Source organism: Phyllobates terribilis, unplaced genomic scaffold, assembly GCF_046119375.1.
Source record: "Phyllobates terribilis strain yellow unplaced genomic scaffold, ASM4611937v1 Scaffold_9__5_contigs__length_417890890, whole genome shotgun sequence".
Taxonomy (NCBI): domain Eukaryota; kingdom Metazoa; phylum Chordata; class Amphibia; order Anura; family Dendrobatidae; genus Phyllobates; species Phyllobates terribilis.
In genome coordinates this window covers 53244199-53259184 of record NW_027362769.1, presented here as the reverse complement: position 1 = coordinate 53259184, position 14986 = coordinate 53244199, and the positions used below count along the sequence as shown (strand labels likewise).

Sequence of the window (14986 nt, the reverse complement as noted above, 5' to 3'; positions counted from 1 at the left end):
TCTCCTTCCTCGTATCATTGGCCTACATACATCACGTTATTATTGTTCATGTTTATATATTTTACTGACGTTTACAATGATGCATAATGTACATCTTTATTGTTAATTAAACTTATGTGACTATAACTTATCAATAAGCACATGTAATCTTAAATTTTGAATTGTTACATGACTTCCCAATTGTTTTACGCATTTGATTACCCAGAATTTTTCAATAAAGCTTTGATTTATGAAAGTGAGAATCATACCCCTATGACTGAAAACGAGCAGGTAGGATAAAGTATTTCAAAGGTTATAAAATCATTATACTACCACCAATTTTAATGAAAAAAGCTTGCTAGTGATGCACAATGCATCACTAGCAATGCTATGGGGGCAGTGTAGATGGTACCTAGGACATGACAGGTTCCCTTTAATAATATTTTTGCACTAATCTGATTCCATCCCCAATCCTTAATACCAATATCTCTTGGAACACTGACTTAGTATTGATTATGCCTGATTTAATCTAAGCACTTGCACTTTTACTTTTAATCATAGCATTGTTCAAGCTTTTCCATGCAAATTAGCACTATGCACTTTATATCTTTACACCTCCATCAGTTGTGGGAAGGGTGATTCCATTATATTTATCTTGACTTGTTTAGCTACCTGTCCACTACAGTTGATGCCTTATGCTTATTTTTAATATACTTGTTTTTATATTTATTATCACAATAAAAATAAATATTTTAATTCATTGATTTATCGATTCTTCATTTAATAGAGATATGTCCTTTGCTTTATTAGTGTTTTTTATGTCATTTTGGAGGCTAATCACACTTTAGTGACAATCTGTGCTAATTGTATATACAGTGTAGCGTGATCTACACTATTACACTTAACTCCTTAATAGCAAATCTATCAAACCATTCCATAAAAATAATTTATATTCTACGGGGTAGAAAAGTTGAGTGACTGTCCTTCCTAAGACTGTAATAGTGTCTGCCTTGACTATTGCAATATGCTCCTCTGCGGCCTCCTAACTTACACTTTTACATCACTGCTGTCCAGTTAATTCATCTCTCCCCTCACTACGCCTCTGACCTCTGTCAATGCATTCATTGGCTTTCAATTGCCCACAAATCCAGTTTAAACTACTAACATTGAACCACAAAGTATAATCTGTCTCCCCCATACATCTCTAAACTAATTTCCTGATTTATTCCCACTCTTAATCTCTGGTCCTCATACAACCTCCTTCTCTCCTCCATGCTCATACTTTCCTCACTCAACCAACTTCAAGATTTTTTTCTGAGCATCCCCCATCCTCTGGATTTCACTGCCTCAGAAACATCTGATTGTCTCACATTTGGAACCTTCAGACGTAACCTGAAAACTCATCTCTTCAATAAAGTCTACAGCCAGCAATAACCCTGCTGCCACCTCACAACCACTGGTGCTACTGCAACCCCCGACGTACTGTCTCCTTTTCCCTTTAGGTTCCCTGCAGATGAGCATATAAGAAATCGTCCACGTTTTATCCAAAAAACGCAGACATTTTTTTCAGATTTTCATCTGTGTGCAATCCATGTGTCCGTTTTTTACATCTGTGTGATGTCCATGTGCGATTCATTTTCATACATCTAGACTAAAAACGTACATGATCAATTAAAGTTTCCTAAATTTATAATAGAAATGCATCCGTAAGAATCAGAAACCAGTCAGATGTTCCGCGTGGGTACAGTTTTTTTTCTTTTATGCACCCATAGACTTGTATGAGTGAGTCTCATCTGAGAAGAAAGTAGTGCATGCAGTGATTTTTTTTCCTCATGAATGGTTGGACCAAGGAAACAATTGTTCATCTGAACAGCCCTATTGAATAACATGGGTCAATGTGCTGTCCATGTGTTATCCAAATAAAAAATTGGATAGCATACGTCCGATTTATACGCTCGTCTGCATGAACATTAGGGCTCATTCACACAAGCGTATAACATTGCCGAGTCCTATCTGATGTTTTATTGGATAGCACTCGGCCCAATGTTATACTATGGGACAGTACCGACCAGTGCTTCTTTTCGCATGCTGCGAGTGAATTCGATAATCACGCGCATCCATACAAGTCTATGGATGTGTGTGAAACATTGGACTACACTCAGATGTCTTCGGAGTACAGTCCGATTACCGTGGACACAGACAATGGAGAAGATGGAGAATCTAAGTTCTTCTTATCCGCACCTGTGATACGTTTCTCTCATACAAGAGAATCTGATCACACTAAGGTGACACTCGGATCAAACTCTGTCAGAGTGTGATCTGAGTGACATTAGCATAATCGCTCTCACATGAGAGAACATACACTCATGTGACCCCAGCCTTACCCTGTAGATTGTAAGCCCATGTGGGCAGGTCCTCTCTTCTCCCAGTCTGTACCAGTATGACCTTGTTAGTTTGCTTATTGTACTTGTATATTATATATGTATGTAAACCCTCTTCATATGTACAACACCCTGGAATGAATAGTGCTTTAAAAATAGATAATAAAATAATAATAATATTTGTAGCCATTCAGCTTTCTAAGTTCTGGGATAATTAATAAAGATGAGCGGTGTTCGATTAGAACTGTTTGCCAATCTCAAATTCGAGCTGTTTTGGGCGGTGTTCGAGTCGTTCGACGAACGCGAACGATTTGCAAAAAATTTGGCTGTTCGAGGTTATGTTCGATAACTGTTCGTGCACCAAAAGCATAACTGGATTTTTTCACATCATGCAGGGATTGTCTGCCACTCACTGTAATGCCACAGCCATGGTGGTTGTGGCATTACTGTAGTTGCCCAAATCGATGGGAACAGTGCTCACAGTGAAACATGAAAAGCCGGCAATTCAGCAGCGGCATACACCGGTACCCGACAATTTAGAACAGAAAGAATAGAGCATCACACATAGATTAGATAGATAGAAACATGTCAGTCACATATATAAGAAGTACAGTGACAGTGTTGGTTACTGTACTTGTCATTTAATGTTAAAGGATTTATTAAAATAAATAATAGTGTTTTCATGCACCGTCTCTTTAAAAAAGCCGGCCGGCAATTCAGCATCAGTACCCGACAATTTAGAACAGAAAGAATAGAGCATCACACATAGATTAGATAGATAGAAACATGTCAGTCACATATATAATAAGTACAGTGATAGTGTTGATTACTGTACTTGTCATTTAGTGTTAAAATAAAAGATTTACTAAAAAAAAAATTGGCGTGGGGTTCCCCGTAATTTTAGTCTCTAGCGGAGGTTAAGCAGATGGCTGGGGCAGATATTTGAAGCCTGGGAAGGGGGTAATACCCATGGAGCTTCCCAGGCTACTAATATCAGCCCCCAGCTGAATACCTAGCCTTTACTAGCTATTAAAATGGGGGACTCCCCCAAAAAATTACGTGGGGTCCCCCCTTTTTTAATAGCTAGCAAAGGCTAGGCAGACAGCTGGGGGCTGATATTAATAGCCCAGGAAGGGTGCCATGAATATTGGCCCCCTCCCAGGCTAGAAACACTAGCCGTCAGCTGCCCCAGAAATGGCGCATCCATAGGATGCGCCAATTCTGGCACTTAGCCTCGCTCTTCCCACTGCCCTGTAGCGGTGCCAGTGGGGTAATAGGGCTGGGGTTGATGTCACCTTATAATGCCAGCTGACATCAAGCCCAGGTTAGTAATGGAGAGGCATCTATAAGACACCCCCATTACTAACCCCATAGTCAAAGTTAAAAAAACACAAACACCCAGAATAAAGTCCTTTAATTGAAATAAATACATAATTCTTTAATGTTCTAAATTAAACCATACTTACCGTATCGCCCATTCCAGTTGAAGCCAATGTCTTCTGCAATAAAATTAAAATAACAAACCAACCTCATCCTTACCTTTCCATGGTTCCCAGGACGGCCCCAGCTCTGCTACATTCACATGACAGGCTGGATCGCAGCCGAAAGCTGCCATCCAGCTTGCCATGCCACAGACTCTAAGAAGCGCAGGCATGCTTGCGCTCCTCAGTGTCTGGCTGTGACGGCATCCAGATGAGCCAAGTTCATGTCCAATGAACTCAGCTCACCTCATGCACGTCACTAACAGCATGGAAGAATTCTCCTGCGCATGCGGTGAGCGTGAGAGAATTCCCCTGCGCTCACGGCAAGCACAGGAGAATTCTCCCACGCTGTCAGTGACGTGCATGAGATGAGCTGAGTTCATTCATCCTATGGATGCGCTATTTCTGGGGCGGCTGACGGCTGGTATTTCTAGCCTGGGAGGGGGCCAATATTCAAGGCACCCTTCCTGGGCTATTAATATCAGCCCCCAGCTGTCTGCCTAGCCTTTGCTAGCTATTAAAATAGGGGGGACCCCACGTCATTTTTTTTTGGGTCCCCCATTTTAATAGCTAGTAAAGGCTAGGTATTTAGCTGGGGGCTGATATTAGTAGCCTGGGAAGCTCCGTGGGTATTACCCCCTTCCCAGGCTTCAAACATCTGCCCCAGCCGTCTGCTTAACCTCCGCTAGAGACTAAAATTACGTGGGAACCCCACGCCAATTTTTTTTTGTAGTAAATCCTTTATTTTAACACTAAATGACAAGTACAGTAATCAACACTATCACTGTACTTATTATATATGTGACTGACATGTTTCTATCTATCTAATCTATGTGTGATGCTCTATTCTTTCTGTTCTAAATTGTTGGGTACCGATGCTGAATTGCCGGCCGGCTTTTTTAAAGAGACGGTGCATGAAAACACTATTATTTTTTTTAATAAATCCTTTAACGCTAAATGACAAGTACAGTAACCAACACTGTCACTGTACTTCTTATATATGTGACTGACATGTTTTTCTCTATCTAATCTATGTGTGATGCTCTATTGTTTCTGTTCTAAATTGTCAGGTACCGATGCTGAATTGCCGGCCGGCTTTTTTTAAAAAGAGTGTCTTCTGAGCAGTTTGTCGTCTTTGGACACCTTTGAAGGTGTTTTCTATGTCTTTTTGTTTGCCTGCCATTGGTTTTAACGGTGTTCAACGGTGTTCGACAGTGTTCTAAGGTGTTCGACGAACAGTTACACAAACTTCCCGGTGTTCGACGAACCGAACCTGAACACTACGGGGGTGGCTCAACACTAATAATTATATAATTATACAATGACTTCGAAAGTATTCACCCCCTAGGCATTTTTCGTGTTTTGCTACCTCACAACCTAGAATTTCACTTTTTTTGAGGGTTTGCATCAGTTCATGTAGAGAGCGTGCCTACAACTCTGAACATTTAGTTTTCTTTTTATTGTGAAGCAAACAACAATTAGGACAAAATAAGTGAAAATTTCAGTACACATAACTATTCATCCCCCTAAAGTCAGTATTTTGTAGAGCCTCCTTTTGTGGCAATTACAGCTGCATGTCGCTCTGGATAAGTCTCTATGAGCATTCCACATCTTGCAACTGAGATGTTTGCCCATTCCTCAAGGTAAAACTGCTCCAGCTACTTCAAGTTAGATGGTTTCCTCTGGTGAACAACAATCTTCAAGTCTGACAACAGATTCTCAATTGGATTAAGGTCTGGGCTTTGACTAGGCCATTTCAAAACATTTACACGTTTTCCCTAAAACCACTCAAGCGGTGCTTTAGCAGTGTGCTTTGGGTCATTGTCTTGTTGGAAGGTGAATCTCTGTTCCAGTCTCAAAACACTGACAAACTGAAACAGGTTGAGCTCAAGAATATACCCGTTTTTCACATCATGCATCTTCCCCTCAACTCGGACCATTTTCCCTGTCCCTGCAGCCGGAAAACATCCCCACAACGTTATGCTGCCACCACCATGTTTCACTGTGGGGATGATGGTCTTAGGGTGATGAGCTGTGTTGATTTGGCACCAGACATAGCATTTTCCTTGGTGGTCAAAAAGTTCAATTTCGGTCTCATCTGACCACAGCACCTTCCTCCGTACATTTGGGGAGTCTCCCACGTGTCTTTTGGCAAACTCAAAACAAGCCTTATCATTTTTTTTCTGCCCACTCTTCCATCTCTATCATGTGTATAGCTTATTAATAATAATATAATCTTTTTTTATTTATATAGCACCAACATATTCCGCAGCGCTTTACAATTCAGACAATTTACACACATTATCAGCACTGTCCCCATTACACACATTATCGGCACATTCCCTATCAGTATGCGGGATTTGAACCCAGGACCCCAGCGCTACAAGGCTGTAGCGCTAACCACTGGGCCACTGTGCTGCCCTATTGTGGTTGTATGTACAGATACTCCAGTCTCTGCTTGGGAACTCTGCAGCTCCTTCAGGGTTACCTTTGGTCTCTGTGCTGCCTCTATGATTAATGTCCTCCTTGCCCAGGCTGAGAGTTTTGGTGGGCAGCCCTCTCTTGGCTGGTTTGTTGTTGTACCACGTTCTTTCCATTTGGTGATAATGGATTTGACAGTGCTCTGGGGGCTCATCAGAGATTGGATATTATTTTATAACCCAACCTTGAATTGTTCTTCTCAACAACTTAGTCCCTGACTTGTTTGGAGATCTCCTTGGTCTCCATGGTGTTGTTTGGTTAGTGGTGCCTCTTGCTTTGTAGTGTTACAGCCTCTGTGGCCTTTCAGAAAAGTGTGTATATACTGACAGATCATGTGACACTTAGTAAAAGGAAGTCCCCCTGTGTGCAATCTAAGCATGTGACTTATGAAGTTAATTGCTTTATTTGATCCCATAAATTTAATTTATGTCTATATTTTTATCACTTCACCAACTTAAGACTATTTAGTGCTGATGCATCACACATAAATCAGATTACAAAAATATTTAAACACAGGTTATAATGTAACAAAATAGGTAAAAAGCCAAGGAGGTGAATACTTTCACAAGCCACTGTATGTTATCTTTATTTCAGGTGTAAATGCTCTTTAAGACAATGTCAGAACAATTTCCTTGTTGACAAAAAAGTCAAGACTCCTGTTTCCTGTGGATGTCACATGTTTGTTCTGTCATTTTCTAGCACTAGAAGCTGTCAGTGTTACCGGTGGAAGGACAGATCTACTGTATACTACTGTATTCTAACCCTGCAGGTCTGTGAGTATATACCATGCGTTACATAGGGTGTTTGTAGCCTGTACTATGCACCTCTTATCTAAGAGCATATGCTTATTCTGACTGCTGCCAGCACACTGCAGGGTGATAGGTGATCAGTGATACTTTTTGTACAGTGACTTGCTACAGGTTGTTTACACACTAATGTTATATTGTTGTGCTTATATTATACTAAGTTTGTTATAATCATTTTTCTATACCATTGTAATAATTCCTTTATGAGATTGACCGAGTTTGTTATTCAGTCTTGTGGTTATTACGTAAAATTACTGATATGATGTTACCAGTTCTACCACATTCTACCCTGAAACAAAGCATATATGTTAAAGTATATATTCATTAACCTATGAACCACTGTTCCACAGTCAGTGTAGAGATAATAAGTTGTATACCAAAGGTAAAAAAAATCCCTAAACTAAAGACCATGACTTAAAATGTAACTTTTACTTCTAGATTTAATAACAAGGGAATATTGTATTAAGTAGTTAAAATCACATAGTGCGATTGAGTATGGTCATCTATAATAGGATATGTAAACTTGTATTACTAGTCTTAATCAAAATAAATCATAATACAGATTAGTATTAATGGTTTCAAATTGCTAGATACTATGCGCCTGCAGCCCACCACTATGCTGCATGAATGTCAACCTAAATATACCTCCGCATATGGCATTTTAAAATGTCAGCTGTTAGCCTCCCCAATTATTGAAATTAATTAGTGAATACAAGTTTATATTTATTCACAACGAAAGTCAGTGACAGCGTATATTGGTATATACGGTTTCATGTATTTTTTGTATTCTGGTGGTAAAGCATGGTGTGAGTAATATTAGTGCATTTTTTGAGCGCTGATTAATGTTTCTATTTGTTATAATGTAATTATAGTTCAATAACTTTGATTTAGTGTACAGGGAGCTGAAGAGCAATAAAACAGCATGATGTAGAGAAATATAATGCAATGGAGTTAAGAGGGTTTTTCCAGCTTTCAAAAAAATATTGTAGTAGTGCATGGCCGTTAGGAGATGTGCCTAATTCATTAGGTGGTGTGCACCTCTTAATGAATTAGGCTTAAAAAATCAGACCTTTCAAGTTTATAGCATTTGTATATGGATTTATTTGTGTGTTTTTAGTTTCTGTTTAATTTTTCAGGCATATTGAAGATACTGTACATTGGAAATTCTATGATGTAATTCTGAAATTAGGAAAAAAAAATGTTAAAGGGGTTTTCTCAGGAAAAAAAATACATTTTAATCAATAGATCTTGGAATAGTAATAATTTCCACAGTTTGATGTGTTTAAAAGAATGTTCCTGTGCTGAGATAATCCTGTGTAATGGCTGTGTCTGACCGTGCAGGAACATGGTCTGATCATACCACATCTCCTGGGCAAAGGAGGAATCAAAAGAGTATACAGACAGGACAGCACGGGATCACAGCTGATTCTTTCTGTGACATAAAACATTTCACCGCCTGTTTAAACACATGTTTGTTCCTACAGAAAGAATCAGCTGTGATCCCGTGTATACTCTTTTGCTTCCTCCCCTGCCCAGGAGCTGTGGTATGATCAGACCCTGTCCCTGTACGGTCAGACACAGCCATTACACAGTACACAGCAGGGGCACATTTATAGATTATCTCAGCAAAAGAACATTATTTTTTAACACATTAAATTGTGAAACTTTTTATCATCCCAAAATCTATTAATTAAAGTGTACTTTGTTCGTTGGACAACTCCTTTAAATCTGTGTATCTAGCGTGGCTCTTAAGAAACGTGATACATTTTATGCCAACTTTCTTTCCCCACATTATCCACCAAATGAAACACTACAGTCATAAACTGTCAAGTGACATAATGGGACCCAGCAGCAAGCAAAATAAAATGTTGTCATATAAAAAGGATGGTCTAATACCGGGACAACCCCTTTCTAAATAAAGTTGTTCCTTTGTCAGATAAGAATAACATATACTCACACCCGCACCAGCGTGCCAATCCAGAGATGCCAGCGCTGTGTCTCTAGAGACTCGTGTGACATTGTTATGCCACTGTTATCAGCAGCCGCTATTGCGCTGATGATCTATCACTTCTTGTGAGTGTCCGAGGTTCGTTTGAAGCAAGAGAGAGCAGAGCAAACCTAATCGCGGACGCTGATTTCCTGCAGTTCTCATGTGCCGAAACTATGTGAAAAGAACTCCAGGAGACCCTGTGCCCACATCACTGGAACGACGCCAGTGGAGGAGGTATCTGTTATTTTACAAAAGGGATTACTTCTTTTAAAAAGGGGTTATCAATGTAGTGGGCAATCTCTTTAAGTAAAGTTGAGTTCACGCACTCTAATGTACTCAACTACCTCCTTACATACTGTATCTGGGAACAGGGTCAGCTCCAGGTTTTTCTGGGCCCCGGGCGAAAGAGTCTCAGTGGGCCCCTTTAACACATACAATTCATGATGCACAGATACCACAGAGAAATATATATATAGTACAATGCCGAAGATTTCACTTCTTACATTACATGAGTGATATCTATTCTAAACTCTACAATAGCTCAGAAACCGGCGAATCGCTCCACACAGTATACTGGCCGCCATAAAATGCTCCATACGGAATACTAGCCCCCATATAACGCTCTATACAGAATACTGGCCCCCATATAACGCTCCATGCGGAATACTGGCCCCCATAAAATGCTCCATACGGAATACTGACCCCCATATAACACTCCATACAGAATACTGGCCCCCATATAACGCTCCATATAGAATACTGGCCCCCATATAACGCTCCATACAGAATACTGGCCCCCATAAAACGCTCCGTACAGGATACTGGCCCCCATATAACGCTCCGTACAGGATACTGGTCCCCTTATAACGCTCCATACAGGATACTGGCCCCCATATAATGGTCCATGCAGGCTGTTCCCCCCACATAATGCCCTATGCCGGCTGTTCCTCCCTTATAATGCCCCATGCAGGCTGTCCCCCCCCTTATAATGCCCCATGCTGGATGTCACCCCCATATAATGCCCCATGCAGGATGTCACCTCCCATATAATGCCCCATGCAGGATATCACTTCTCCCCGCATATAATGCCCCATGCAGGATGTCACTTGTCCCCCCCATATAATGCCCCATGCAGGATGTCACTTGTTTCCCCCCCCATATAATGCCCCATGCAGGATATCCCTTTCTCCCCCATATTATGCCCCATGCCGGATGTCCCTTCCCCCACCATATAATGCCCCATGCAGGATGTACCTTCCCCCCATATAATGCCCCATGCAGGATGTCCCTCCCCCCCATATAATGCCCCATGCAGGATGTCACCTCTCCCCCCCATATAATGCCCCATGCAGGATGTCCCTTTCCCCCTCATATAATGCCCCATGCAGGATGTCCCTTCCCCCCATATAATGCCCCATGCAGGATGTCACCTTTCCCCCCCATATAATGCCCCATGCAGGATGTCCCTTTCCCCCACCATATAATACCCCATGCAGGATGTCACCCCCCCTCTTTATAATGCCCCATGCAGGATATCACCCCCTTCTCTTTATTATGCCCCATGCAGGGTATCACCCCTCCATATAATGCCCCATGCAGGATGTCACCCCCCATATAATGCCCCATGCAGGATGTCACCCCCCCCCATATAATGCCCCATGCTGGATATCACCCCCCCATATAATGCCCCATGCCTCCATACATTAAAAATAAAATCAAATACTCACCTCACAGCAGGAAGACAGCGGATCTGCGGAGGCATGGGGAGACGTAAGTATCCGGCTGCTGGGGCCCTGAGCAAGCAGGGGGAGAAGGGCGGGCGCTGGCTCCGCTCTCCTCCGCCCATAGCCTGGTGGGGTGTCCGACCGCGAGTGGGCCTCCTGCCTGCTCAGAGCCCCGTCACTTGCCCGGGTGCTGACTCTGGCCCTGTGATCATTTGTCTTGAGGAAATGTTTTTCTTGGTTGTGCACTTTGGTTCTACTAAGTGTGGCTTTATATGCTTCTATATTTCCTGTTATTGTAATTAGGCAGACCGCCATGGGCTAATTCTTCTGTTTGCCACCTTGCAACCAATTGTTGGATACAGTGAATATATTTACAGATAGTACAATGGTAACTACTATGTAATTGACCTCACACAATGATATAATACACTAACATTTGTATTATCAGGATTAAAATGATTTGTGGTGACTGTCATAAAGGCATGGGGACGACTTGAGGAATTTGACCTAGGTGCTGGGTGTCCAGCAAGCAACTTTCCAATTTCCAAATTTAAAAATGAATATTATATTAAGAAGATTCTGATTCCTTTAAATTTGAGAAGACCTGGTTTGAAAGATAAACATACCAAACCTCTCCAGACTTTCCAGGGATTTTTGATCCGTTAGTAAGGTACAACTAGAGATACAGAGAGATGGGTAAGTCTGTCCCCCCTATTGAATCCATATTCTCCACACATATCCCTCAGCTCCTTTTTTCTTCATCTTCTATTTCTTTTCCCTTTCACCTAAGCAGTATGTAGTCCTTATTGATTATTGAACTCACTTGAAGTCACTAGATCTGTGGCTGCAGGTAATTGCCTAATTTCTCAGAAAGACATTATAACAATTTTTGTCTCTGTGCATTATGTCGGGACTAGTGATGAGCGAGCATACTTGCAAGTACTCGGTACTCGCCCGAGCATCTCAGTACTCGACATGCTCGGAGCTCGCCGAGTACTTGCGAGATGCTCGGGTGGATGCTCGGGTCCCCTCCCTGCATGTTTGGCGCTCTTTACAGAGCCAATGAACATGTAACGATTGTCTGCCACTCACTGTAATGCTGCAGCCATGTTGGTTGTGGCATTACAGTGATTGGCTGGCCGCACAGCGTCATCAGGTCTATATCAGACCTGGCGCCGCCATGCTCGTCACAGTCACTCCGGAATCAGACAGTGTATGGAGAGGTGCTGATGAGCTAGGGAGAGATTTGCTTGTTTATTAGGTAGTGTAGGTAGAACAGAAGTATATTACACATATCCATCTCAACAAACAGTCCTTCTGAGGACTAATCCATCTGCAGAGATATCAGGCAGGCAGTGTATATTGCAGACTGCAGTGCATATAGCACCAGAGGCTCCATTCCAGTTCTGTCTGCTGCAGCTGCTGCTGTTAGACATTTCTAGAAACAGGCCCAGGTCTCAGGGGCCAGGAATATTTTTTTTGGATCTTAATCCTTATTATTTGCTTAAAAAGCAATCCAGAGAACACCGTTTTTTCTGCATAATTTGCTTGTTGACAGTGCAGAATACAGCCAGGTCCTTTCCATATTACAGCGCTAAAAATCCAGCTATTTAAAACTGTGGTTTCTCAGTCACAGTGAAGTTTTTGACACCGGTTTGCTGTTCAAAATAGTTACCTACAGGCCAGGTATTTAAAACTGTGGTTTCTCCGTCACATGGCTCACATATAAGTTCGCTCCAAATTCAGCCATTTGTAGTGAGCGTGGAAGATATTGTCCTCCATTTAAAATGGGTAAGGCGCATGGCAAGGGACGGGGAACTGGACGTGATGGTGATGGCGCATGCAGAGGCTGAGGCAAGCTGAAATTATGCCACAACAAACACCCACATCTTCTCGCGCGACCTTCCTGTCCCAATTCCTAGGGGACCGCAGCACACTACTATTGAATCCAGAGCAGTGTCAAAAGGTTGTTGGTTGGATAGCAGATAATGCTTCCAGTCACTTTGCCACCACCACCACCCTGTCTTCCACACGGTCAAGTCTCAGTAGCCGTGAGTCTGGACTGCATATTCCTCACCCTGATCCTCCTTCCTCCCGCCATGCTGAGTGCACGGAGACAACTGATCGCACATTTGGACACTCCAAAGAGCTGTTCACTTTTCCATTTATGGATTCGAGCCTCTCGCCCGGTCCCCTTGAAGTGGGGCAAGAGGAGACCGCATGTAGCGATGCCCAAATATTTGAGCAGCCACGTTCACATGAAGGCAATGGTGGGAAAGTGTCACAAGAGGTGGACGATGATGAGACACAATTGCCAGAAAGTCAGGAGGAGGACCAGGGTGCGGAAGTGGAAGACGAGGTGGTGGGTGATATAGTAACTGACTCAACCTGGCAGGAGGAAATGCAGAGCGAGGACAGCAGCACACAGAGGGAGGGAGGCAGAGCACCCCAACAGGCAGGAAGAAGCAGTGTGTTGGCTGCAGACAGAAGGCAGGCAACCATTTCCCATAACACCAACACGAAGGAAGTTGCCAGTACAACTGTTAGGTCTTCCCAAGTCTGGTTGTTTTTTAAAGACTCTACCGATAACCCCAAAAAGGCCATTTGCACCACCTGCCAGGCCAGCATCAGCAGGGGTGGCAAAACTAGCAGCCTGACCACCACCAGCATGATCAGGCACATGGCAGCAAAGCACCCGACTTTGTGGGCCAAACCCCAGGGTCCAGGAACAGTGTCTTCCACTGTTGTGCATGCAAGTAAGTCAATCCCCTGTCCATGGTGCATGCGAAGATGCCTCCTGCCCTGCACCTGTCGTTGCACACTCTCAAGTACCAGCATCAGGAAGCATGTCCTTGTCCCCGTGCAGCATTCAGTTGTCCATACCCCAGTCCTTGCAAGCGCAAATACGCAGCCAATTAAACACTACTAAATTCCCACATTTAGCAACTGCTTGCGCTCGAAATGTTGCCTTTTAGGCTCATGGAGACGGAAGCATTCCGCAACCTAATGGCGGCCATCCCTCGGTACTCGGTCCCCAGCCGCCACTATCTCTCACGGTATGCCGTCCCCGCATTACACAAGCACGTGTCCCAAAACATTAGCCGTGCCCTCAACAACACAGTTACCGGGAAAGTCCACCTAACCACGGAGACGTGGACAAGTGCTTGTGGGCAGGGATGGTACATCTCGCTGACAGTGGAAGCCGGGACCCAGTTGGCCCTTGGGATGGAACACGTCCTCTCAACGCCAAGGATTGCGGGCCCTAGGTCAATCATGGTTGCCCCCACAGTCTACACCTCCTGCACCTTATCCTCCTCAGCCTCCTCCTCCTCTTCAGCCTCCATCTCCGAAATGACCACATCAGTCACAAGCTGGAAGCACTGCAGCACTGCCTCGGCCAAGCGGCAACAGGCTGTGCTGAAGCTAATATGCTTAGGTGACAAACCGCACAATGCTGAAAAGTTGTGGACAACTCTGAAAGAGCAGGCAGATCTGTGGCTCACACCGCTGAACCTACAGCCAGGCATGGTGACAATGGCCGGAACCTGGTGGCAGCTCTGAGGGAAGGCGAGCTCACATACATACCATGCCTGGCCCATGTGCTTAACCTCGTGGTTCAGCTGTTTCTCAAATCCTACCCAGAGCTGCCGGATCTGCTTGTTGAAGTACGCCGCCTATGTGCCCATTTTAGAAAATCACCTACAGCTTGCGCCGCCCTTGCCGTCTTTCAGCAGCGTTTGCAGCTTCCGGCTCACAGACTGGTGTGTGATGTCCCCACGCGTTGGAACTCTACACTGCAGATATTGGGAAGGATTTGTGAGCAGAAGAGGACAGTTGTTGAGTACCAGCATCAACAAAGCCATCGGTATTCAGTTCAGACTCCACACATAAGACCTCAGGAGTGAACATGGATGTCAGACATATGTACCATCCTCCAAAACTTTGAGGACTCCACCAAGATGGTGAGCGGCGAGGACCCCATAATTGGTGTCACCGTCCCGCTTCTTTGTCTTCTGAAATGCTCTCTGCTCACAATCAAAGAGGATGCATTGCAGGTGGAGCATGATGAGATGGAGCAAGGAACCATACAGGGTGATTACACACAGCCCAGCCTCATCTCATCCCAATGTGGATTGGGTGACAA

General features: G+C 43.4%; 1 protein-coding gene and 1 long non-coding RNA gene across 14 annotated transcripts in view; one reads left to right on the top strand and one right to left on the bottom strand.

The window, feature by feature from the left end:
• LOC141161541 (caspase-8-like) overlaps positions 1-14986 on the top strand; it is a 134339-nt gene that overhangs the window by 47271 nt on the left and 72082 nt on the right. For 3 of the 13 annotated variants that reach the window (XM_073646480.1, XM_073646488.1, XM_073646479.1), the window contains exon 2: positions 7022-7091. The exons of 1 other annotated variant lie outside the window; for it this stretch is intronic. The gene's annotated coding sequence lies outside the window, so the exon portion shown is untranslated. Of the gene's footprint in view, positions 1-6959; positions 7096-9174; positions 9353-11290; positions 11539-14986 lie in introns of those variants that run through there. 9 more of the 13 variants (XM_073646477.1, XM_073646476.1, XM_073646481.1 and 6 more) reach the window with 6 other exon arrangements.
• Positions 1-14986, bottom strand: part of LOC141161542 (uncharacterized) — a 118614-nt gene that overhangs the window by 69267 nt on the left and 34361 nt on the right. The gene's annotated exons all lie outside the window — the stretch shown is intronic.